Here is a 27,872-nt window from a genome sequence, read left to right on the forward strand (position 1 = left end):
GCCATAGTGAAATAATGACCAAACATGGACCTTTGAACCAGGCTAACTGGCTTCACAGCCTATCTACTAATTTCTTACAATGTGAATTTAGGCCAAGTACTAACTGTAGTAGGTTTGGGAGGACTTCCATCCAGCTCCCCCTTTGAGGAAGGATTAGATGCTTAGTTGTAGAGAGTGTGGTTTAAAGGTAAACTTCAGCTCTCAGCTCTTTCAAGGGTCAGCCACAAGCTGTGGGGTCCATTTTGCCTTTCCTGGTTCAGTTTGGACCTGGTGACTGGGCAGGGAACAGTTTTAAAGGGCTGGCCATTCTTGCCCAACATGGGGCACTCTGATGGGCATTGTTAGCTTAAGAATTCTCTGCCGAGGTGGTAAAGGCTTTGTCAACCCTGCATCATAAGTCAAATTATTTTTCTGTTCAGTACTGCTTCCTTCCTATTCTCCTTATTAGTGTTTATCTCTAACAAGTTATTGACACTCCAAACTCTCTCTCAAGCTCTGCTTCTGAAGAACCAGATCTAGGACAGTATAAGAAGTGGTCTGAGAAAGCAAGATGATAATGGAGATTTGGGAGCTTGATCGCTAGCACCTGGCTAATGATGAGGCTTTCTCCTGCCTCTACGGATCAACAGATGATCAATGTAAACAGAGGTCTCTAGCTCAAGGCAGTGGTCTACTAAAATATTCAGCAATGGTGAACTAGGAAGAGGATAGAGTGCAAATAAATAGAGGAAAACAGTAGAATGGGAATGACTAGAGACCTCTTCAAGAAAACTGTAGATACAAAGAAAAAATTTCATGCAAAGATGGGCTCAATAAAGGACAGAAATGGCAAGGACCTAACAAAAGCAGAAGAGATTAAGAAGAGGTGACAAGAATACACAGAACTAAACAAAAAGGTCTTAAGGACCTGGATAACCAATATGATACAGTCATTCACCTATAGCCAGACATCCTGGAGTGTGAAGTCAGATGGGCCTTAGGAAGCATTATAATGAACAAAGCTAGTGGAGGTGATGGAATTCCAGCTGCGCTATTTCAAATTCTAAAAGATGAGGCTGTGAAAGTGCTGCACTCAATATGTCAGCAAATTTGGAAAACTCAGCAGTGGTCTCAGGACTGGTAAATTTTTCATTCCAATTCCAAAGAAAGACAATGCCAAAGAATGTTCAAACTATGATCCAGTTGTGCTCATTTCACATGTTAGCAAGGTAATTCTCAAAATCCTTCAAGCTAGGCTTCAGTTGTACCTCAGCTGACAACTTCCAGATGTATAAGCTGGATTTAGAAAAGGCAGAGGAGCCAGAGATCAAATTGTCAGCATCTGGTGGGTCATAGGAAAAGCGAGTGAATTTCATGAAAACATACACTTCTGCTTCATTGACTATGGTAGAGCCTTTGACTGTGTGGATCGCAACAGACTGTGGAAAATTCTTAAAGAGATGGGAATACCAGACCATCTCTGTCTCCTGAGAAACCTGTATGTAGATCAAGAAGCAAGTGTTAGAATCAGACATGGAACAAAGGACTGGTTCAAAATTGGGGAAGCAGTATGTCGAGGCTGTATATTGTCACCCTGCTTATTTAACTTCTATGTAGAGTACATCATGGAAATGCCAGACTGGATGAATCACCATCTGGAATCAAGATCGCCAAGAGAAATATCAATAGCCTCAGATATACAGATGATCCCTGCCTAGTGGCAGAAAGTGAAGAGGAACTAAAGAGCTTCTTGATGAGTGTGAAAGAGAAGAGTGAAAAAGCTGGTTTAAAGCTCAGCATACAGAAACACTAAGATCATAGCATCTGGTCCCATCGGTTCATGGCAAATAGATGGGAAAAAATGGAAACAGTGACAGATTTTATTTTCTTGGGCTCCAAAATCACTGTGGATGGTGACTGTAGCCATGAAATTAAACAACAACAACAATCTTGCTCCTTGGAAGAAAAGCTATGACAAACTTAGATAGCGTATTTAAACACAGAGATATCACTTAGCCATCAAATGTCCACCTAGTCAAAGCTATTGTTTTCCCAGTAGTCATGTACAGATGTGAGAGTTGGACCATAAAGAAGGCTGAGCTCCAGATAATTGATGCTTTCAAACTGTGGTGCTGGAGAAGACTCTTGAGAATCCTTTGTACAACAAGAAGATTAAACCAGTCAATCTTAAAGGATATCAACCGTGAATATTCATTTGAAGTACTGCTGCGAAGTTGAAGCTCCAATACTCTGGCCACCTGAAGGGTAAAACTGACTCATTGGAAAAGACCCCGATGCTGGGAAATATTGAGAGCAGGAGAAGGGGGTAACAGAGGATGAAAAGGTTGGATAGAATCACCAACTCAATGAACATGAGTTTAGGCAAACTCCAGGAGATAGTGAGGGACAGAGAAGCCTCATTTGCTTCAGTTAATGGGATTTCAGAGTTGGACATGACTTATAGACTGATTGACAATAACAATAAAGGATGGAAATGCACTAGCAGGTATGATATATTATACAATTGAGATATATGGAGAAAATTTTTGGTATAAGGATAATAGGATTTGCAAGGTATTATTGCAAAGCATCATTAATGCACTTGTGCAGTAGTTCTCAAATTCTAGTATGCATCAGGATCACTAAGAGAGCTTGTTAAAACACATTGCTTTTTCCTGGAATTAGAGTTTGTGATTTGGTTGGTCTTCATTGGAGTTCAAGAAATTGCATTCCTAGCAAATTCCCAAGTGATGTTAATTCTGCTGGTCCACAAACACTCTTTAAGAATCTCTGCCCACAGCAAGATAATAAAGACTTAAGGACAAGTTACAGGCAATTGAAAGACACAAATGAAAGCCAGAGGACCTCTTTTCTTCCAAACAAAGTAGTTCTCACTTCCTCCAGCCAGAGGGCAGAGAAAGTTAAGGACTAAGTTCAGGACTTAATAGTCAGAGTAACTGGCCTTTAAAGATGGTTAAACACTCAACAAAAGCAGGTCATTATGCCAAGGTCAGGTCCATTGTTAGGAAAACCTGAAAGCCTTACACTGGGAGCTATCTGATGTGAGCCCTTGAAGACTTTACCTCTATGAACTCTTCTGAAACTTCAGAGCCTGCAGTTGTGTCCCATGCCTTCCCTGTAATAGTTAGCACTCCCCACCCCATCATCTCTCCTGTGATAGTACAGCTGCAGAATCCTCTTCCACAGGCAACACGTGGCTCCCTTAGCATCCGTCCTGCACCTATAGAATATTCTTCCAGGTTATCAAAATCTAGCATGAGTCAATGTCATTGAGCTGTTTTGACATTCTGCAAATTATGGATAGCTGATAATATGCAAACTCTGTCTAGTAGAGATTTAATTGACTTTCTCTACTTCTCCATCAAAATAGAACCCCATAATTTTGGTACCTACCTAATAAATGCTGTTACTTTGCTCAAATTGTCAGTCTTTTCCAAATTTTCAATTATTCCAGATTTCTTCAGTATCTGGTTACCATTTCTCTGAATTTGTTTTTCCAATTATTCACCTTTCTGCCTAACTTGGCATCAACAAAGCTATAACTCAATAACCCAGAATCCTATTTGGAGTTTGGGTTGCCTTGCAACTGCTCTCATTCTCCCAAATCTAAAGCAGCCTGTGAGATGAAATTCCATGACTTGATGTAAACTTTGAAGAAGTCTCCTTCCCAGCTGACCATGCATGGACCAAAATTCTCCTTGAGCAATCCATCTTCATCACTAATGAAGTCAGACAAACTGTTCAGGTCATACCTGCCCTCATAGGAGAGGTAACCAAGGCTATGGACTATATCACTTAGGGCATCAACATTCTAGCTTCAGGGCATCAAGAAACTCAACGAGTGATCCTGCATGATCAGTATTCCTCCACAAATCTCCTGGAATCCACTAGATGATTATTCTCAGAGTTCAACTCCTAGCATTTTATTAGAATACAATCTTTTATATGAATATTTTCTTTATTATTTTAGGAATATCTTTTTTAAGATGCTTGATCTCCAGGACTCTAAAACAACTGATTTTTGTCATTATTTGGTTTTTCAGAGATACCATCACCAAGAGTCCTTGAGAGACTATTTCTTAGGTCCTGCTTCACCTCATTCAAGAGCGTTATTTTTGTATCTCAGTTGTTCAGCTATTACTAATATTCATTTATCTCAAACAAAAGAAAGAACTGACAATGATGAACTTTACCTGTGCCCCATGATCACAGAAAACAGAAGCAGTAAAGAAATGCCCCCAACTTTTTGTTTTCCAAAATCCTCCCACCCTTTTGTGTTTTGAGAAATGGCTAACCTAAAAAGAAACACCCTGCTTTCCATATTCTGAGATAATACCCACCTCCACCCTTCCTCAGTGATTATCTTGTTTTATAAAACCAAGTTTTCTACCTCTTATTTGAGACATTTCTTGTTAATGAATATTCTTCCCATTAGGATAGCCTAATAGTGGAGAGTGAAAAGGTTGGCTTAAAGCTCAACATTCAGAAAACAAAAATCATGGCATCCAGTCCCATCACTTCATGGGAAATAGATGAAGAAATAGTGGAAACAGTGTCAGACTTTATTTGTTGGGGGCTCCAAAATCACTGTAGATGGCGACTGCAGCCATGAAATTAAAAGATGCTTACTCCTTGGAAGGAAAGTTATGACCAACCTAGATAGCATATTCAAAAGCAGAGATATTACTTTGCCAACAAAGATCTGTCTAGTTTTCCTGTGGTCATGTATGGATGTGAGAGTTGGACTGTGAAGAAAGCTGAGTGCCGAAGAATTGATACTTTTGAACTGTGGTGTTGGAGAAGACTCTTGGGAGTCCCTTGGACTGCAAAGAGATCCAACCAGTCCATTCTGAAGGAGATCAGCCCTGGGATTTCTTTGGAAGGAATGATGCTAAACCTGAAACTCCAGTACTTTGGCCACCTCATGTGAAGAGTTGACTCATTGGAAAAGACTCTGATGCTGGGAGGGATTGGGGGAGGAGAAGGGGACAACAGAGGATGAGATGGCTGGATGCCATCACTGACTCAATGCACGTGAGTCTGAGTGAACTCCGGGAATTGGTGATGGACAGGGAGGCCTGGCATGCTGCGATTCATGGGGTTGCAAAGAGTCGGACACAGCTGAGTGACTGAACTGAACTGAACTGAATAGTCCATTGTATTTTGTCTTTGCACCTGCTTTTTCTTTCTTCTACTTTTCGCAATTTTCTCCCCAAAGCCCATCTCATTGTCTGCCCTTGAGGAAGCCAAGCTGTGACACTCATTTCTGTGTTTCAATTCCCTCACCTATGAATAGGGATAGTAGTAGTACCTGTCCATACTCATTAATTTTTTTTTTTTTTTCTGGTGTGTGTATGTGAAAATTTCCGCAATGGACTAATCTGTTCCACCTATATTCACATGTTCAAGTCCTAACCCTCAGTGTGACAGTTTGGAGTTTGGGTGTTTAAGGCATGATTAAGATTAAATTAGTCCATAAGGGTGGGGCCCTAATCTAATGGGATTGGTGACTTTATAAGAAGCTCAAAAGAGAGAGATAATTCTTTCTCTTTCATTAGGCACACATGAAGAGGTCATGTGAACACCTAGCAAGATGGTGGCCACCTACAAATCACGAAAAGAGGCTTCAGAATGAAACCAACTTGCCAGCACTTTGATCTTAGACTTTACAGCATCCAGAACTGTGAGGTATAAATTTCTATTGTTTAAGCCACCCAGTCTATGGAATTTTGTTTTAGCAACCTGAACAGACTAGTACAATCTGTTAATTTAATACATATAAAGTATTTAAAATTATGTCTATCACATCATATGTACTAAGTACATGTTCACTACTAACATCATTGAAAAATATACAATGGCTGGAAAAGGAAATAGTAACCTACTCCAGTATTATTGCCTGGAAAATCCCATGGATAAAGAAGCCTGGTCAAAAAGAGTTGGATATGACTTAGCAAGTAAACAACAACAACAGCAACAACAAATGTTGGATTGGCCAGAAGGTTCATCCATGGTTTTTTCCTGTAAGATGGCTCTAGTAGCCCTTGGTTGTCTTTAACTTCATTTGAAACAATTTGGTTAGATTGTATGTGATACTGTTGTCATATCAGCATGTATTTTAAAAAAAAAAACTTATCAACATTGGTGAATTTTAATTTTGGTGTAGTCTTTTTAATGTTGAAGATGGAAGAAAAAAGTGACATTTTGGGGATATCATGCTTTATTATCTCAGGAAAGGTAATGTAAACAAAACACAGAAAAGATCTGTCCAGTGGATTAAGATGATTTCACTCTAATGGCAGAAAGTGAAGAGGAGTTAAAGAGCATCTTGATGCATGTGAACGAGGAGAGTGAAAAATGTTGCTTAAAACTCAACATTCAAGAAACTAAGACCATGGCATCCAGTCCCATCACTTCATGGCAGATAGATGGGGAAACAGTGAAAGAAGTGATAGACTTTATCACTTGGATATACAAATGATAGATTTGGACTCCAAATCACTTTGGATGGTGACTGTAGTTATGAAATTAAAAGATGCTTGCTCCTTGGAAGGAAAGCTATGACAAACCTAGACAGTGTATTCAAAAGTAGGAACATCATGTTGCCAACAAACGTCCGTATAGTCAAAGCTATGGTTTTTCCAGTAGCCATGTATGGATGTGAGAGTTGGACCATAAAGAACTCTGAGCACCGAAGAATTGATACGTTCAAATTGTGGTGCTGGAGAAGACTCTTGAGAGTCCCCTGGACAGCAAAGATATCAAACCAGTCAGTCTTAAAGGAAATCAACCCCGAATACTCATTGCAATGACTGATGCTGAAGCTGAAGCTCCTAATAAAGTCCACTGGGGCAAACCCAAGGAATGGTTTGGAGACACAAGGTGCAGCGATTAAGTGACACTTTAATGACAGTCTTGCAAGATCGAGTGTCTAGAGGGCAGCCACATCCAGAGTTGTTACAATGCGATTTTTATCCTCTCAGCACACAAGCCCCTCCCCCAGTTTCTCATTGGCTGAGTACTATGGGGTTAACAATCTTCCAGAGAAGGTCACTTGGATTTATTACTTTCCCTTGCATGTATTTCCCATGCATGTATCGTAATGGCTATTACATCAGCAGGCTGTTAACTCTAGGCTAGTTGTCCTTAAAAATGGACCACTTTATGTTTTTATTTCTTACAGATGGCATCACCAACTCAATGGGCATGGATCTGAACAAACCGCAGGAGACAGTGAAGGACAGGAAAGCCTGGTGTGCTGCAGTCCATGGGGTTGCAAAGGTCAGACATGATTTAGTGACTAAACAGCAACAGCTACATGGAGAAGGTGCTGCAACTGATCAAATGTAGCAAAAGCGGTTTGCAAAGTTTTATAGTGGAGATTTCTCACTGGATGATGCTCCACATTTGGGTAGACCAATTGAAATTTATAGTGATCAAACTGAGACATTGAGATCAATGTTATACCATATGGGAGATAGAAGACATACTCATAATATCAAAATTGAAACTTAAAAATTATTTGTACTAGTTTGGTTATGTTAATCTCTTTGATGTTTGGATTCCACATAAATTAAGTGAAAAAGCCTTCTTGATTATATTTGCACATGCAGTTCTCTACTTAAACACAAAGAAAACACTTTGTTTTTTAAAAATAAATTGCGATGAAAAGTGGGCATTGTACAATAAGGTGGAAAGGAAGAGATTGTGAGGCAAGTGAAATGAACCACCACCACCAATTCAAAAATGATGTTCTGTATATAATGGGACTGGAAAGGAGTCCTCTATTATGAACTCCTTCTGGAAAATGAAATGATTAATTCCAACAAACACTGCTCCCAATTAGATCAACTTTAAGCAGTATTTGACAAAAAGCATCTGAAAGCAGTCAATAGTAAGTCTGTAATCTTCCATCAAGATAATGCAAGACTGCACGTTTCTTTGAAGACCTGGTAAAAGCTGTTGCAACTTGACTTGGAAATTCTGATTCATCCGCCATATTTAAAAGGCATTGCTCCTTTGGATTTCCATTTATTTCAGTCTTTACAAAATTCTCTTAATGGAAAAAATTTCCATTCCCTGGAAGACAGTAAAAGGCACCTGAAACAGTTCTTTGCTCAAAAAGATAAACTGTTTTAGAAACATAGAATTATGAAGTTGTCTGAAAAATGGCAGAAGGTCCTGGAACAAAAGGATGAATACATTGTTCAGAAAAGTTCTTGGTGAAAATGGAAAAAAAAAAAATGTCTTTTATTTAAAAACTGAAAAAAACCTTTTTTTGGCCAACCCAGTGCTTAATAATACTTAAAGGAAACACTTTTGTGTGGTCCTTAGTCTTGCAGGGTATACTGAATAGTTTTAAAAAGGATTTTCAGTTTGTTGCACACAGGTCAGGATCTTGGTTCATGTCTTCATGATGCTAGAAATGATTCTCTGCCTACATTTTTTGAGTTCACTAAATCCTACTTTCTTTCAGATTCAATTTATAAAATCTTTGCACCCTGCTGCTTCTTAGACAAAAACACATACACTCAGACATTCTGGGCAAAAAGCTGAAGTACTTCTTATTTGTGTTTCTACAGTATCCTAGGTACATTTCCAACATTGCACTTGCCATATTGTAAGTGATATTGAAATTTCTTATTTATGTGTATTTCTTCCTCACTACTATTAAGTTTCTAGAGAGCAGGAAGCATTTCGCATTTTGGTTCTATATATACTGATGATGCCAATAAATATATTTTGAATTATTGCACTTAAATGTAGGGTGGTCTACATACTTTTAAATAGCTAAATATGTGAAGGATCTTAAGATTTTTTTTATTATTTCAAAACTACTGGTGGTGAGATCAAGAACATCCATAGGTACATCCATACACATGTGGACACACATACACTTTATATTATTTATTTTCAAAAATATTTCTTACATTTTTGCTAAAAATCCAGGCATGGAAATGCTATGACTCTCTATGTTCTTTTTAGTAATATACCTTCTCTTAAAACTAAACTAAAATTTAAAAATTTTAGTACTTTAAACAGAGAATTCTAAATGTTGAAAGAAAAATGTGTAGATGGTTTACTTTTACTAATTATATACATTAAAAATTTACCAGTGGGCTAGGGGAGAAGAGAACAAAGATTTCTTCCTTTACCTTATGAAGTGGAGTGTCAGAGGCCAAATATTGCCCCCCAAATTTTAAAGCTAAGATGTCGATATTATCCTATGAGGGGCCACACTGAAACCATATTCCACAATTTTCTCTCTTAACCTTCCTTTAAAATAAATATGATTCTTTCAGCAAACAACATCAATTTCCTTTTTTAATGTTTCATGATTGAATTTTAATCTGTGATATGTAATGTCCAAAGGTGTGGGCTATAGCTATAAATCAGGTAGGAGTTTAAAGTGGAGAAGACAGGCAGGCAAACATTAACTAGAGTTCAGGGAGACAAGTGCTAAGAGATAATAGATAATAGTACTTAATAGATCCTAATTCACTTTCTCTTCATATATGAATATTCCGAACCTTCAATTAGTTCACAAAATTCCCAAGGTCACGAGACAAATTTCCTCTTAAATTGCTGACAGTCCAAAGCCTCTGCACAGAGTGGGTGCTAAATAAATGCCACCAACCAATACTAGCCAGTAATTACCTCTTGCCCACATTTTCCCAGAGGCTTGCTACACACCTGCGGCATCAAATGTGGCATCCCACTGGCTCACACTGAGAGCTGCTTGAGAGGGCCCTAGGAGAGCCAATCTAGAGCTTCTCAACAGTACCATCATTGCTAATAAGATTTACAGAGGTAATCTGCTTGACGCAGTAGAGAAACCCTGCCATTAAAACAGAAAGGGCAGCACCTTCAGAACAGAACAAAGTCAACTGTTTTACCTTCCAAGACATTAACATGATAATGTCATTGTTCCTCTGAGGTGCCCAGATTGCTAATAAATATGCAGGTGCCATTCAGAGAGACATAAATGGGCAGACTATTAGGGTGAAATGTTTGTATCCTATTGCTTGAGAACAAAATAGGCTTTCTCCCTTCACCCTTTTTTTCCAGAACTATGTTCTTATAACTATATCTAATAGTCAGGTCTCTGGAAGTTCAGTAAGGCATAGAGGCAGAGAAATCAAGGTCTAAGTGTTAGTGAGTAGTTTCCAAGAGGCCAGAAATTAGGATACCTGAAAAGAAATAATGAAGTACTGCTGGGAATGAGAGCTACGGTCAGAACTGATAAATGCTTTGCCAAAGAATTTTGATTTTCCTGGGTGTTATGTGTTTTCTGAAGGATTTTAAACAGGGGAGAGTCCTGGATGGAAATGTGCTGAACAGTTAAACTAGAGTGAATACGTTAGAATCATTCTAGATCCTCACTGTTGTTATTATAGTTTCCTAATATGAATTTTCCCTGAAGAAATCACTTATCCTACAAACTCTGACTGCAGTCCTATCATACTAATCTCCTCAGAGCTCTTCCTTGCTGTATGGGAGGTGTGTGGTGAGGTAGAAGTGGTGAGAAGTGAGAAGAAGTGGTGTACTTCTGCAGTAGAAGCTGACTCTGGCTATCATCAGCAGCAGCAATGTATCAAAATAAAGCTGAAGGATTAGGCCCCAGAGAGAACAAGGGTCAGTGCAGGGATAAAGATCTGAGAATCGGAACTTATCTAGAACTCTGTGTTTGAATTACTCAGCTCCAATCATAATCAGTCCCTGTAGGGTTCTCACCAAAATGTATATTTCTAGGCCAAGGCACCTTAGTTTGAGTTGTATGACTACCACTGGGGTTAGAAGGGATGTTCTTATGGCTAAAAATCTAACAAGGCCATGACATAGGGGATGGATGTTGAGCAAACAAAACTTGTTTGAAAAACAATGAAAACTACAGAACGAAATAAATGCCAGGTCCACTACAAGAATATCTCATCACAACAAATTCACACTTCTCAGCAGGACAATCAAAGCTCTCTATGAGAAATCCCTATCCTACCTTTCAAATCTTAATTTTTAGTCATAAAATAATATGTAGCATATTTATCCCTGCTGCTGCTGTTGCTAAGTCACTTCAGTCGTGTCCGACCTGTGTGACCTCATAGACAGAAGCCTACCAGGCTCCCCCGTTCCTGGGATTCTCCAGGCAAGAACACTGGAGTGGGTTGCCATTTCCTTCTCCAATGCAGGATAGTGATAAGTGAAAGTGAAATCCTTCAGTCGTGTCCGACTCTTAGCGACCCCATGGACTGTAGCCTACCAGGCTCCTCCATCCATGGGATTTTCCAGGCAAGAGTACTGGAGTGGGTTGCCATTGCCTTTTCTGATATTTATCCCTACATAAAATAATTCAAGCCCATCTGTTTACTTAATAATTAAACTTGCCACGTTTTCACATAGCCTTGGAGTTAATTGTAATACTCTCTCAATCTTTATTGCCCACCTTTCCGTTCTCTAAAACCAACATCTTACTCATCTTTATCAGCTTAACTTAAAAACTATTTTCACAAACCATCAGCTTATATCTCTACCATGTCACTTATTTTCTTTTGCCTTATGATAATTTATTAATAATCCATTATTATAAGCAGCTAAGAATGTAAGGGGTTTCTCTAGTGGATCAAGGGGTAAAAAATCTGCCTGCAATGCAGAAGATACAGGTTCAATCCCTGGGTCAGGAAGATCCCCTGGAGAAGTAAATGGCAACCCATTCTAGTATTCTTGTGGGAAATCCCATGGACAGAAGAACTTGGTGGGGAACATTTCTTGGGGTCTCAGAAGACTTGGGCATAACTTAGCGACTAAACAACAACTGTAAAGAAGTTTACTATTCAAAAGAATCATTATATATATTATTTCATTTGAGGCTGTAGGTGTTTGGTTGTCTTCCGTCTTTTATAGTTTAAGAAATGTTAGCTAGAAAGACAGGCTAGCTCATTCATCTATTAACAGTAACTGGCAAGGCTGAATCTAAATCCAAGTTCTTGTAGTTCATGCTTCCTTAGGTTATTTGAATTTATGCTGCCTCAACTAGATTTTGAGTTCTGAAGGCAGAGGCTTTTGTCTCTGTCTGTCTGTCCTCGTTACTACTAAGGGTTGGCAAGAACAGGTGATCTTGTTGGTGTGTGTTGAATAAAAGAATGGAAGAATAAAATATTAATATTCATTATCAAATTTTAAGTAGCTCTGGATTCAGAAAAAAAGAGAGATCAGTGAAGGCTAAATAGTGAAATGAGCATTCCTCTTATAGGTAAGAATTGTAGTCAAACTTCTAAAATAAGTCTTTGGAAAGACTGGGAAATGATAATAACAACCCATGGTACTGGAAGTCTGTAGGCTGAGCCTTCTTCATTATCTGGAATGGTACATTTTCTTTGGTGTTTAGCTTAGTGAGACAAAATCCTTACAAATGGGATGCTAAGCTGTTTAGGGGATGAGGGGAATATGAGGCAAGGATGCCCTAAACAGTGATTTATCATCCATTCGCCTGTCCTCTTTATCAGGCTGATTCATCAGGCAGCTGTCAGGTCTAGCTCTGATCTGTGATAGACTCTGAGCTTCATGCTTCCACAGGCAAATTAAATTTGACATTCAATTTAAAATCTGGGATATACTTTGGCCAACTCCAGCTGTAACGGTGATATAGCAAAAGGCATTCTGTTTAATATGGAGGTTCCTACAGCTTCCAAGGTCTTATCCACAATAAAAGAGCATTCAATTTATGTTTCACAGAATCATACCCTTTTAGAACGGAGGTGTTGCAAATGCTTGAGGGCACAGTATCTTGCAATTCTTGTATCATTCATAGTGACTTATATCTTACCTTACTGTGGGGATCTTCTGTATAATAGCCGGAGTCCCTGATTTTGACCTGACATAGAGATTTGTTTCATCCATAACTCTGCTACTGACTTCCTAGGTGAAATTGACAGAGTACTTAACCTATTTAATGTTCAGGTTCCCTCTCTCTAAAATGAGACTAATACCTACCTCAGTTATTGTAAAGATTTGCAAAACTAGCATATAAGTTCTGCACACAGTAAGCCCTCTAAACAAGAAGGGTCCACTTCATTTGTGCATAGGTACTCAATAAATGCTTGGTGAATTGGATCAAAATGAGTTGCCCAATGGCATGGAAGGGTAATCCTGTACTCATCTGTGATTTGAGTCCTCTTGAAAGTGGACACTGAGATGGAGCAGAAGAATTTTATTGAGCAGAGAAAGCCTTATGATCATAAAGCAGATCTGAAACCCATGAAAGGAAAGAAGAGAAGCTAGATTGGGCCTGGAGAGGCTCAGCTTCAAACAGATCTGACAGTGTCAACCAACCAACAGGATGGTTCAAGATCAAGCATGGTGCATACGAGGAGGATTCCAGCTTTGGAGGAATGGCTACTCATTTACTGGCTGAATGTTGCCTGGGAACAGTGCAGGCTTGGCTTGAAAGCTGAAGCAGCTCCAGAAGGTGTTAATAGCTGAATGCTGCTAGTTAACTGTTTCCTTGCAGCTGAATTACAAGTACTTTCTTGAAGGGAGATCTGAGTGGCACAACTCAGTGCTGCCATAAGTAGCATGCTGCCAAGTCACTTCAGTCGTGTCCAACTTTGTGTAACCCCATAGATGGCAGCCCACCAAGCTCCCCGGTCCCTGGGGTTCTCCAGGCAAGAACACTGGAGTGGGTTGCCATTTCCTTCTCCTACGCATGAAAGTGAAAAGTGAAAGGGAAGTCGCTCAGTCATGTCCGACTCTTCATAACCCCATGCACTGCAGCCTACCAGGCTTCTCCGTCCATGGGATTTTCCAGGCAAGAATACTGGAGTGGGGTGCCATTGCCTTCTCCAATAGTATTCAATTAAATCTAAGAGAAGCCATGACCTTTAAAGGTTCATATAATTCAAAGTTAAAAAAGACTTGGTAACTAAAAAGATGAATTTTTAAAAAATGGAATGGAAACTTTGATGAATATGTTCAAACTGTATCCAGAAGAATATGGGACTGAAGAAGCAAAAATTCTGATATTTCAAGATTCAAACAGATCAGAAAAGCCGGTAAAAAATTTTTGGATGAATATTGATGTATAGGGAGAAATAAATTGAGAAAAAATGAGAACATTGGAGACAAAGAGAAAAAAGTTAATTATTTCATTCTAATGGTGATATAAAGGAGACAACATGGCTTAGTGAGTCAGATAAATGTCAAGTTCATTCCCAGTTCTGTAAATGTCTAATTGCTACATGTTCTATTTTGAGCAAGTTATTCAGTTTCTCTGAGCAAGTTTAGTTATTCAGCCCATTTAGTCAGTCATATATGTCAAATATTTAATGAATGTTCACCATATTTGACATTATAGTATATAGTCTGCTATGTTAAATAAAGCAGATATGATTCCTCATATTAAACACATAATCACACAAAGAAAATTCCAAGTGTAAAATTTGATAATTATAAAGAAAGGAAACAAATTAACACAGGATATTATGAGAGAATTCAATTGAGATAGGGCCCTGAGTTAAGGAAAAAATTCATTTGTGGGAATGGCAATTAAATTGAACTTGGAGGATGGAAATGCTCAAGTCAGATTAAAAAGGAAGAAAGACTACTTTTCCAGAAAGAGACAACAGTATGTTTGAAGATCTTAAAGCAGTAAGGAGGAAGCCATGTTTCAGGAATTGAAAGCAGACGAGTATAACCAGGAGGAGAGACACATGTGATGGAGCGTGAGGCATGAGGGACAGAAAATGGTAGTGCTCCTGTCTGAGAAGTTGTGTTGTCTCTGAAAGTTTCCGTCTGCAGAGAGAGCCATTTAGTGATCAGAAATAGAATTAGTAACAACAGGAAAATAAGCTTACTGAGAAGTGGAGTAAGAGTGCCGATATGTGTTTTGTGGTTATTGGAATTGACATTTATGTTAATAGTGATACCAAGCTTCCCGATTCTGTGATTTTATAACACTAAGCTGCTTATTTGAAGCAGCAAGAAGCCCAGCAGTTAAATAATGAACAGTAATAAGTAAAAGCTAAAACCAACATACTGTTCTTTTTCTATGTGGATCAACACTTTAAAGAATGTTTTCCTGATTCTGTGTTAAAGAAATAGTGGGACCAAACAAACAAAAAGCCCCAAAACAAAACTAACTTACCTCCATGTTTCAAGAAGTAGTTGCTCTTGGAAGACAGAACTGTGAAGCAACCAAAATAGCTTATTTATCATGACTAGCAGCTTGCTTATCAATAATTACTTCAAGATCTTCCCACACTGTGTCAGACAATCCAAAGCTACCATGTCAAAGATTCTCCTTTTCCCAATTATTTCCCCATACTTTAACATTTGCCTTAAAATCACCTAGTGTAAGCATACAATCCTACAAACATTCTTTCCTGACTTTTCTCTTCTAAGTTATTGCTGAAACCCTATGAAAATGGTATTCTTCTTACTTCAGTAATCTAAATAAGCTTAGTTTTGTTCAACCAATAGGATTTCTTCTGGCCTTCTCTGTCAGCAGCCAACACGGAATTAGGAGTTTTTCAAAGAGAGGTGATGGAAGGTGATATGTGTTAAAGAATTTAGGATACTTGCAAAAGAGTGCAAATGTGCTGAACCACTGAATTTAAAATGGAAGAGGAAGAAAATGAAGACAGTAATGAACTAAAGGCAGGGTTTCTCAGCTGGTGCTGCTGACATGAGACTGTCCATTCTTTGTCATGGGAGCTTTTCTATATAGCATCCTCAGGAGCACCCTGGCCTCTCCCTCCACTAGATGGCTGTGTTACATCACCAGTGGTGACAACCGAAATGTGTCCAGACATTGCCATGTCTCTTGGGGAAAAAATTGCTTCCAGTTGAGGATCACTGAACTATTAATATTAATAGAAAGAAAATGGAAGAATCAATTTATTGATGACCTGCTGCTAAGTCACTTCAGTCATGTCTGACTCTGTGCAACCCCATAGACGGCAGCCCACCAGACTCCCGTCCCTGGGATTCTCCAGGCAAGAACACTGGAGTGGGTTGCCATTTCCTTCTCCAATGCATGAAAGTGAAAAGTGAAAGTGAAGTCACTTAATCGTGTCCGACTCTTAGCGACCCCATGGACTGCAGCCCACCAGGCTCCTCCATCCATGGGATTTTCCAGGCAAGAGTACTGGAGTGGGCTGCCATTGTCTTCTCCGATTGATGACCTACATGATGCCAAAGAACAATCTTGGTGGGAATACTTGAGTAAATAAGTGGTGAATTTAGGTGAGTATGATGCAGGAGGAAAATGTTTGAATTATTTCAAGTTACTGCCAAGAAAGTATGATTCCAGGCTCTATTAACTCTCAGGGTGTGATTGGGTGAGTAATATACAGCAGAGTAGAACAGTACATATGAAGAGTACAGATTCAACGAGAAGGTTGAATATGCTATTGTATTAAAAGGAGTCATTCAGAGGTTGCCACAGGGGAATAATCAAAAACTCTAGTTTTCATCTCTAATGATTTTTGATAAGAGTGGTTAAAATGTGGAAAAGTGGTTAAAACATGAAAACATGAGTAAAACACAAGGGAAGTGATATAGGTAAAATGAGTCTCCAATTAATAACAGAAACTCATTTTAATAGCACTGACATTTCCTCTTTCTAAGATAAAATATTTGATAGGAGTAGTTAACATCATTGCTAGGGCAGACTGAAAGAAAATAGCTCTTGTATTTACTACTCTGAGTTAATTAGAGTGAGACAATACATACAATTTAAGCATTTATTTTACTATCCACAATGAGATTCAGGAATAGACCTCATGTGTCTCACTTATTCATCAAAGTTTATCAGTTGTCATAAATGACCTTAAATTAATAAATAATCAGGTAAAGCAAAGAGAAAAGTAGTGCAGCTGAAAAGAAGTGTAGGTAACATACAAATCTGTATGAAATGTGATTAGAATGCAACAAGCAGTGGGGGCAGATTCTGCCTTATTGAGGCTACGATTTTATTCTTAAAGTATGCATTAACATTAAACTAGAGCAAAGAATCAAAGTTGATACCAAGTACAGGTTTGGATAATATCACCACTGAGCTCAAATCTCATATTTTTTTATACTTTCAATGGAAGCTATTGAATCCAGTGCTCTTGGCATATGCAAAAAAGCTTCCATCTTCTTATCTTGGACTCATCTCTGATTTCAGTCTTTCTTTGCTTCAATCCCAGACTTAGTGTTCTAGACCATATTTTGCTGACTAGGTCACCAGGGCATTTTGGCTTTTTGAAACACTTTTGAATAAATCCCCACTATTATTTTAAAGCCACATTTCAATTACAAAGGCAGATTTGAATAGACGCAATCTGGGATTAGGCCACAGTGATTGAAAGCAAAGCTTTTAACCCTCTACACTTACCCTAGAGGCTAGCTTCTTTATTGGAAAGGATCTATCCAGGCACTCAGTTTCTTTCACAAGACTGGCTGGTCATTGTCTTTTTGCAGCTAAAGTGGGATCTTAGTGAGGAATGTGCACTGTGCCCCAAATAGGTATTTTTCTTTAATCATAGGGGATAATTTTTTCTGAACTTGATCCTCAATAATGCTGGTAGAATTATACCATTTGGATTGTGACATCACAGAGGTATATAAGTATTTCTCCCAAAATATTTGCATGTGTTTCAGAGAAAAAAAATATTAAAGGGACTTTAATGGCATATTTCCTTTTACAGAGTCTAGAAAAAAAAGATCTTGGAAAGAGACTTTCTTCTCTGGTCTTGTGCTGTCTAGCACAGTTACCTGAAACTTTCCCTTTTTTTCTAAAATGAGCTTTCTCTTTCCCCCCCAAAAAACTACATACTTTAAAAGTGTGTTTTTTTTTTTTTTTTTTTTTTAATTCCATGAAAAGGAAGCTAAGTCCTTGAAAACAGATCCAATTTACCAGACCTCAGTAAAATGTATTTAGAACCTCAATGTCAGGCTTAGAAGTTTGGAGACAGTAGATTCTTCACAAGTTCCAACCTGAAATGAATTTCTTGATTAAAACCGTAGCTTTCCCAGGATTTAAAGTAAAGATAATGGAAGAAAATAGACTCATTCCCCATGCTTGAATCCCAACTTAAAATATCCTGACTCCAAAATTTCTGGATCGATTCACTTATTGCTTTGGGTTACGTAAGGAGCATCATGTTTCATTCTGACGGTAATGCAAATCTCAGACCACATGCTCAAGTATGTATGAAATGTGACTTATGTTATTTCCTATTTCAAGCCACCATTTAGCCAAATACTAGAGATGCAAGAGACGTGGGTTCAATCCTTGGGTTGGGAACATTCTCTGGAGGAGGAAATGGCAACCCATTCCAGTATTCTTGCCTTGGAAATTCCATGGACAGAGGAGCCTGGCAGGCTACAGTCCATGGGGTAGCAAAGAGTCAGACATGACTGAGCATGCTTGCCCTCCATCCACCTAAAAACTTAATCTCAATCAATTTGGGGTTATCTCAATCATTTCAGGACTCTGGTTCTTCTGTTTGAAGTTGTTTTAGTGTCTTATGGGACTTAAGGAGCTCCAAAGTATGAACATTGCCACTGGTTCTTTGTCACTATCATCCGCACTGGCATCTGTGAAGATACTTTTGTTCCCACTTGGCCTTCATAACACATGCTGGCTACTTGGTGCCTACTTTACATACTACTGCAAGATCTCTACAGGTCAGGTTTTCTCAGCTGGTCTTATATTCTGTTACATTTTGGAGTGTAAACAAAGAACTGGAACTCTACAGCTACTTAGGTCAATCTCTCTAGAAATCCTCTGCAGGTATTTTTAGCCTATACCTCTTGTAACATATCAATGTAAGTCTAAAGAGGTTTTCCATATTTTCAGCTCTCCTAGGGAGGAGAGTTTAGGTTGACTCTGTTTTTCGATTCCCAAACTTACTCATATTTTCTGCTATTTATGCCCCTTGTCTTCTTCCAATAAACAGCTCTTGGAGGAAGTCTATGGCCATGATTGTATTGCCAGAGTTGCTCCAAGTTTTTGCTGAAAACCCTTCAACTCCCACCTTTAGCAGAAGTTAACATTAATCTTTAAGTTAAAGGGTCCAGAAACATGAAAGAAAGCTATAAACAAACAAACAAAACCCCTGATGGATGCATCTGGGGCCAAGATGACAACAAATCTGACCTCCAGCAGACCTTGAGTGTAATTATACACAGACTTTACTACATATTACCTTATTAGATTGATCTCAGTGAGGGAGCAGAAAACAGTGGCATGATGCCAGATCTTAATTCCCTGCCCAGGAATTGAGCCTGAGTAGCCTGGATGAAAACTAGAAATCTTAGCCACCAAACCAGCAAAGGCTAGAGGCTAGAATCTAATTTTTCGTGGATCTTTGCCCCCAGTGAAAAACGCATTTATCATAGAGATGGAAACTGTAAATGCAGGTACAAAGTTTATTATTATTGACATAGCACAAAGTAGGAGAAACTGTTTGAGATAGAAGCAAGGCAGAGATGCACACCCAGAGAGAAAGGATGTGGGCGTCCCGCCTATGAGGAGGAGAGCAATAAAGAGGCAGCTAAGTCATTATATAAGGCAGTTCTTTGGGGTCTTTGCTTTCCTTCAGGTAAGTTATCTGGTATCATTTTTCCACACCTGACCTACCCTGGGACACTGCCCTGGGGTGAGCACAAACCCCTCTACCAAGAGGGGGGTCTCAGAATGAAGGCTTCTTGAGGAGCAAGCTCATTATGGCCTGGAATTATCCTCTGACTTTTGACTTCAAGGAGCTTTTCTGCACATGTTCATTGTCTCCCTTATCTTTTACTCAGAAGGGTTTTTGCCTTGTCCTTGGCATTATTCCCTTGAGGTGTTTATAAGAGACAATGACTAGTAATTTACCCAGTTTCTGTTGTCACTTCCATCTCCAAGAGCAAATGGGGGGCTGGTTGTAAATTCCCTAACTGGAGCCCACCTACCTCTTGCCTCAGGAAATGCAAAGAGGAGGCTGAGTGATTGTAAATGTCCAACCTGGAACCTATCCATCTCCTACCTCAAAAATGACACACCTACCAGTGGCCATGATCAGACATTAAGAGCAAAAAAGGGTGAAAAGAGAGTGACACCTCACTCCCTTGGAAAGCCCTGCCATTTCCCAGTACATATGCCTCCCCATCCTTAACCTCACTCCCTCTCCCTTTGTCTTTAAGATTAAATCCCTCTCACCACATGGACCAGAATTTAATCTGTGATTCATTCCTGCTTCTCCATTCTTTGACCACTGACTAAAGTTTTTGCTGTGTCAACCTCAGCTTTGTGTGTGCTTTTTTTTTTTTTTTTTAAATTTTGCTACTTAATTCCAAACAGAAAAAGAATGCTTTACCAGTGAGGCAGAGAGCTTGAGCCTGGCTGGGGCCTAAGCAGGGTTCACATGAGCTAATTCAGTAACATTATAACCAACTATAGCCTCAAGAAATATAATGGAAGAGATGTCCTCCCTACTCCCCACTGAGTTGAGTCTTCAGATGAGATCATGGTCCTATCCAATAGTTTTGTTAGGATACCATTAACCAAAATGGTGTCTTGGCCAGTGATAATGATACCCACTTGCATGAATTATCTCAAAGCAGGAGTTCCTGAAAAGGAACATGGTGCTACTACTATAAACCAACTAGGAAAATTTGGGAGGGACCCTGGTGGCTCAGAGGGTAAAGCGTCTGCCTGCAATGCAGGAGACCTGGGTTCGATCCCTGGGTCAGGAAGATCCCCTGGAGAAGGAAATGGCAACCCACTCCAGTACTCTTGCCTGGAAAATCCCATGGACAGAGACGCCTGGTAGACTACAGTCCATGGGATCACAAAGAGTCAGACATGACTGAGCGACTTCACTTTTTAAAAGGAAGGAAGAGACACCAACTCATATTATTGTCCTACCAACATCCCAGAATCCTGCACGCTGGAATCCATCTTGGCTGAGAGATGTACACACCACCAGGAAGGACCCTCATTCAGACCAGGTATAGGCCAGATGATTGGCCAGAGACAATCTGGAAACTAATGCCATTGCCATAAAACATAAGACGTGAGCCACGTGGCAAAGCAATTCTCCTGGATTACCTTACCCTGCTGCTCTCTGACCAGGGGGCCATCCCAATCAAGTCTTTTCCTTTGTCAGCACATATGTCTCCTCAGACACTTCATTTCGGATTGTAAGACAAGAGCCCACTCTCAGGCCGAGGAGGTGTTACTGAGTCCAAAGTCACTCTACTGGCTGCATGACAGCCCAGTAAATTGAGAGACAAGGTGTTGAGGCAAGGAATAGCAACTTTACTCAGAAAGCCGACCGACCAAGAAGATGGTGGACTATTGTCCCCAAAAACTGTCTTATGGGGGCCTGGATTCCAGTTTCTGTTATAGAACAGAGAGGGGAGGAGGGAAGGAAGTAAAGTGAAAAGGCCATTAGTCTTTCAAAATATCTCTTGGCTTGGCAAGCATGGGGAAGAGTGTGTTCATTTCTTTTCTGCAGCGATTCTCAGGTGGGCAGGGTCAGAATATCTCCCTGTTAGCTAAACAAAGACACTTTAGTTTACATTCAGTCAGAGGGGCAGTTCCTCAAGGCAGTCTTTATGTATGCTTACAGCTATAGATAGCATCCTTTTAGTAATTATAATAACAAAAGAAACAAAAAGCATAAGTCAAAGGACAAGACAAAAACTGGCTAGAACCCTCAAAAGGGAGAGCAGCCCAGCTTGTGGGGTGGTTAGTTTTTGTGGGCTGGGTAATTTCTTAAGCTGATGAGTAGGAGGACCATTTTAACTATTTGGGGGAAGGGGGACAGAGATTTCCAGGAATCAAACTCCTGCCCACTTTTTTTAGTGTTTTAAGGTCATCCTTGGAACTGTCCTGGCACTGATAGGTGTGTCATTTAGCATGTTAATGTATGCAGTGAGCAAATAATGAGTCTCAAGGTCTACTGGAAGTTAAATCTTCCACCATCTTAGACCTAGTTGTTTCTAACCAGTTTTTGTCATGTCCTGTGGCTATGTCCGGAGAAGGCGATGGTACCCCACTCCAGTACTCTTGCCTGGAAAATCCCATGGACAGAGGAGCCTGGTGGGCTGCAGTCCATGGGGTCGCTAAGAGTTGGACACGACTGAGCAACTTCACTTTCACTTTTCATTTTCATGCATTGGAGAAAGAAATGGCAACCCACTCCAGTGTTCTTGCCTGGAGAATCCCAGGGATGGTGGAGCCTGGTGGGCTGCCGTCTATGGGGTCGCACAGAGTTGGACATGACTGAAGCGACTTAGCAGCAGCAGCAGCAGTGGCTATGTCACTGCAGGTGATGACTGAAGCCATGATATTAAAGGATACTTGCTCCCTGGAAGAAAAGCTATGACAAACCTAGACAGCATATTAAAAAGCAGAGACATTACTTTGCCAACATTATTTTTCCAGCAGTCATAGATAGATGTGAGAGTTGGACCATGAAGAAGGCTGAACACTGAAGAACTGGTGCTTTTGAACTGTGGTGTTGGAGAAGACTCTGGAGAGTCCCTTGGACAGAAAGGAGATTAAACCAGTCAACCCCAAGGAAATCAACCCTGAATATTCATTGGAAGGACTGATGCTGAAACTGAAACTCCAATATTTTGGCCACCTGATGTGAAGAGCTGATTCATCAGAAAAGATCCTAATGCTGGGAAAGACTGAAGGCAGAAGGAGAAGGGGACAACAGAGGATGAGATGGTTGGATGGCATCACTGACTCGATGGACATGAGTCTGAGTGAACTCTGGGAGTTGGTGATGGACAGGGAGGCCTGGTGTGCTGTGATTCATGGGGTCACAAAGAGTCGGACACCACTGAGCGGCTGAAGTGAACTGAACTGAACTGAGACCTACAAATAAATATAAATAAGAAACAAGTTCAAAGAAGTCAAAACAAAGTAACAAGGACACTTTGAAACCTACAATGCTTAGGTTAGTTTTGCTCTGAGCCTCAGCATGACAGAGGATTCTGTTGCATCAGAACACCATGTATGTAATGACTAATGAGAGTTAAAGCAAAGTTTTACAAGTTTGCCCAAATGGTGATTGCAGTGTATGAAAGGTAAGTCAATTCACGTTTCCCTGAAACAGCGTTATTGTTTCTCAATCGTAGGTGCATTAGCAAGTTCCCTTTAGAGTGCAGGCTATTAAACAATTAAATAAATGTTGCCCATCTGTGCACCAGCAATTTAAATGACTTACTGTACAGTTAATCAGTAAATGCTTAATCAGCATGTCAATGGTTACCCACTTAGCTTAGGGGCACAGGCATTTTATTTGTGCTGGGAACTGCAGAAATGAAGTTGGGTGAAATAATTTCACCATGGGAGCAAAGGCAGCCAAAGATTAAGGCATTTTGTCTTGTTTAATGTGAAGAATATGTAAGCTTTTATTTGCTGTTTTTTGTTTCTGTAAGAATGTCTACCCCAGCTCAGACCATAGATAAGAAATGTGCATGACACACATCTGGTCATTTCTCCCCAGGGTGCTGTCAGTTTCTCTCAGCATCCCATTTGAGTCTGTCTGTAAAAACACTTTGCATTTGCATTACACCTTTACCTAGTGATATCAAGGAAGTAAAAATAATAATTACTATGTAAATCTAGGAAGGAATAGAAGTTTTTATGCACATCTGTTAAGACTAAAAGGAATGCTTTATTAATGTTGGATAATTATCTGAAATTCCATTTTCATTGCATTAATAACTTAAGGGACTTACTGACAGTAATAGCAGCCTGTTTTTCTCAAACGTGTCAAAATATTGGTGCTTAGGTACACTGTTGCTGTGCTAGCAAAGAGCACAGTCTTCTTGCTTCACTCCAAGGATGCTTGGAAAGATAAGTTGGGAGCTCTTTCCAAGAGCTTTTGTTTTGTTAGTCAAAACAACCATTGCCCTTCATCAAAGACTTTATTATCAAAAGACTAATGTCAAGAAAATAGTTATTTAAAAGAAAGAGAGGCAATATAGCATTTAAGAGAATAGAAGGGAAGTAAAGTGAGTGGCAGAGCATGAATCTGCTTTGATAAAAGTAATATATGTGTATTAAAATTAATGTTAAGTGCATGTGCAGGAAGCACAAAATAACATTGATTTAGAGCAGAATTAAGAGCTATTTCCCTCTCACATAAAAGTTTGGAGCTATGCAGTCGAAAGGTCGTCTGCCAGCTCTGTTCTGCTTTGTTCTCAAAGGCTCTGACTACTTCTTGGGTCTGCTTTCTCTAGTCTGTGGCTTTCATTCTTACATTCCAAGGTAGCATTTAGGTTTAGAGAACAGGGAAAAGGACTGCATCTAGTAAAAACAGGCAAAAAGAACGTAGTAGATGCCTCCTATGATGATTTCTCAATGTTGCCACATATTTTTGACTGTATCTCCTTGACTAGAATCTAGCAACAGGACTATATTTCAGTGCAAGGGAAATTGAAAAGTGTTGCCTCTTTTGGATGGCCCTGTACTTGGTCCATGGAAATATTTTTAAAATGTGGTAAACATTTTTATATATTCCATGATTCTTATTTTACTTCACAAGGATGATTCCTTTTGACCATTTCTGGTGGTTTCTTCTAGAAATTGTTTGCTTAACCAACCTATTTTTAAATGCCTTTATTTCTTGATTTATCACTTATAAACTCTTCCCTGAGTAGGAGGAATTATTGTAAACTCTACTTGTCTGTGCTAATTTAATTTCAAAAGAAGAGACAAAGAAGGCAAATAGTCTGAGTCTGTACCTAAATGCTAAGATGAGGAGGGCTATTCCCTGAAGACCAATATCCTCAATAAGAACCCTGCATTCAGGAGGTCCCCAAGTCTAGCCTCAGGTTCAACAATTTACTAGGAAGAACCCCAAGTTCAACAAAGCTATTATACTCACAGTTACAGTTTATTATAGTGAAAGAATATAGATTGAAATCAGCAATGGGAAAAAGCATTTAAGGCAGAGTCCATGAGAGATAAGGTGTGGAGCTTATTCTTGCCCAGTGGAGTCCTGTGGACAGCACATACTTCTCCCAGTAACAGTGTGACAATATGCATGGAATGAAACCAGGTATTTAGCATGAATCTTGGGTATTTTTTTTTTTTTGGTAAATTAATTTATTTTAATTGGAGGATAATTACTTTACAACATTGTAGTGGTTTTTGCCATACATTCACAAGAATCAGCCTTGGGTGTACATGTGTCCCCCATCCTGAACCCCCCTCCCAACTCTGTGGGAGAAGGCGAGGGTGGGATGATTTGAGAGAATAGCAGTGAAACATGTATATTACCATATGTGAAATAGATGGCCAGTCCAGGTGGGAGTCTTGGGTATTTTTATTGGGAGCTGGCCATATAGACAAAACTGACCTTCCATGTGGTCTACTTTAACCTCAAGTTGCCCAAGAGTTCAAGTTGGTACTTACAGTCAATGGTGTCAGATCCATGGTCTCCAAAGGAGAGAATTTTGCTTCAGAACCAAAAACTTGGCTTCAGTCACTTAGAGCTTCCTCTGTCAAAAGTTTTAAGACAGTGAAAAGGGCATAGAGAATGCTTCTGACATAGAAAATAGTAGGGAACAGAGAGGGCCCCCTGGCCAGTCTTAGCAAGGGATTTATACTTTTCAAAAAAGTGTCTCAAAGTTCTAAAGGTCTTACCAGACCCACTTCCACAACATACGCCTTAAGATAACAGGATTAGTCAGAAGGTTCCTATTAAGAAGAAACAGGTCCTTGAGCAAGATACATTGCTCAAAAGATATAATCATTCAGTCAGTCAGTCAGTTCAGTCTCTCAGTCGTGTCCGACTCTTTGCGACCCCATGAATCACAGCACGCCAGGCCTCCCTGTCCATCACCATCTCCCGGAGTTCACTCAGACTCACGTCCATCGAGTCAGTGATGCCATCCAGCCATCTCATCTTCTATCATCCCCTTCTCCTCCTTCCCCCAATCCCTCCCAGCATCAGAGTCTTTTCCAATGAGTCAACTCTTTGCATGAGGTGGCCAAAGTACTAGAGTTTCAGCTTTAGCATCATTCCTTCCAAAGAAATCCCAGGGCTGATCTCCTTCAGAACGGACTGGTTGGATCTCCTTGCAGTCCAAGGGACTCTCAAGAGTCTTCTCCAACACCATAGTTCAAAAGCATCAATTCTTTGGCACTCAGCTTTCTTCACAGTCCAACTCTCACATCCATACGTGACCACAGGAAAAACCATAGCCTTGACTAGACGGACCTTAGTTGGCAAAGTAATGTCTCTGCTTTTGAATATGCTATCTAGGTTGGTCATAACTTTTCTTCCAAGGAGTAAGTGTCTTTTGATTTCATGGCTGCAGTCACCATCTGCAGTGATTTTGGAGCCCCCCAAAATAAAGTCTGACACTGTTTCCACGGTTTCCCCATCTATTTCCCATGAAGTGATGGGACCAGATGCCATGATCTTAGTTTTCTGAATGTTGAGTTTTAAGCCAACTTTTTCACTCTCCTCTTTCACCTTCATCAAGAGGCTTTTGAGTTCCTCTTCACTTTCTGCCATAAGGGTGGTGTCATCTGCATATCTGAGGTTATTGATATTTCTCCTGGCAATCTTGATTCCAGCTTGTGGTTCTTCCAGCCCAGCATTTCTCATTATGTACTCTGCACAGAAGTGAAATAAGCAGGGTGACAATATACAGCCTTGACGTACTTCTTTTCCTATTTGGAACCAGTCTGTTGTTCCATGTCCAGTTCTAACTGTTGCTTCCTGACCTGCATACAAATTTCTCAAGAGGCAGGTCAGGTGGTCTGGTATTCCCATCTCTTTCAGAATTTTCCACAGTGGCTGTGTTATCTCCCTGTAATTTGGCCTCAGGCCAGACTATGGTAGAGATAATGGTGGTAATGGTGACCAACTCCTAAGAACTTACACCAGTCTGTCTCCCAGGACTGTCTCTGTCCCTGAGGCAAGCCATTGTTGACCCATGCCTCTGCAAGAGACTCCAAAACATTCACAGTCAAGCCTGTGAATTTGGGATAAATACACTCAGAGATCAGTTCACTCTGCCCATCTGGGAGTTCAAACATGAACTGGGACAAGTTTTTTTGCCAAGCTATTCCAAAACACTTAACTTTTTGAAACCAAATTTATGCCTTTTTCTTTTTTTTTTTCAGTGGGGGGGTGGGGACATGGAGAAATTGGGGAGGCTGCCAAGTAAATGAAAGCCTGTAATCTGCAGGACTCTAGGAGGCCTGCCAGAAACAAATCTTACCCCCTACACTTGTCCTCTGCTTGCCTCTTGTTTGTAGAAAAGGTTTAGCACCCAAGTGCGCTCCTGAGTCACAAAGGGCTAGGTCAAGACTTGATGATTGAAAGATTGTGAATGTTTAGTCACAAAAATAGCAGTTGGGCCAGGAGACCTAGTAACAGTTTGAGAGATAGCCATATAATAGTCACAGAATCTTTGGTTCCTCCCTGAAGGACATAGATAATATCTGATGCACCTTCCTGAATTGTTTTGCAGATACTAAACTCCTCACCAAATGGAAGAAATTAACTACATAATAACCTTGAGTGTGTAGTCCCTGAGACTGGTTGGAACCAGAGGCAGATGATTGAGATTCCTGGAGCACCACCCTGTTACCCCAGCACTGATGAACTAGAAGAGAGTGACACACTCTGTAGCACTCCCTACAAATTTGCCTTTAAAAACTCTCTCTGAAATCCTTCAGAGTTTGAGTGTTTTGGGCACAAGCTACTCATTTTCCTTGCTTGGGCCTTGTAATAAGTCTTTCTCTACTCCAAAATCTGGTGTTTCAGTTTGTTTAACCTCACTGAGCATTGGGTACATGAACTTGGGTTCAGTAACACCTATGTGAAGTCATATCGTGGAGTTCTGTTAAGATCTTCCAGGTTCTG

The sequence above is a fragment of the Bubalus bubalis genome, chromosome 3 (assembly GCF_019923935.1).
Source record: "Bubalus bubalis isolate 160015118507 breed Murrah chromosome 3, NDDB_SH_1, whole genome shotgun sequence".
In the NCBI taxonomy this organism is placed as follows: Eukaryota; Metazoa; Chordata; class Mammalia; order Artiodactyla; family Bovidae; genus Bubalus; species Bubalus bubalis.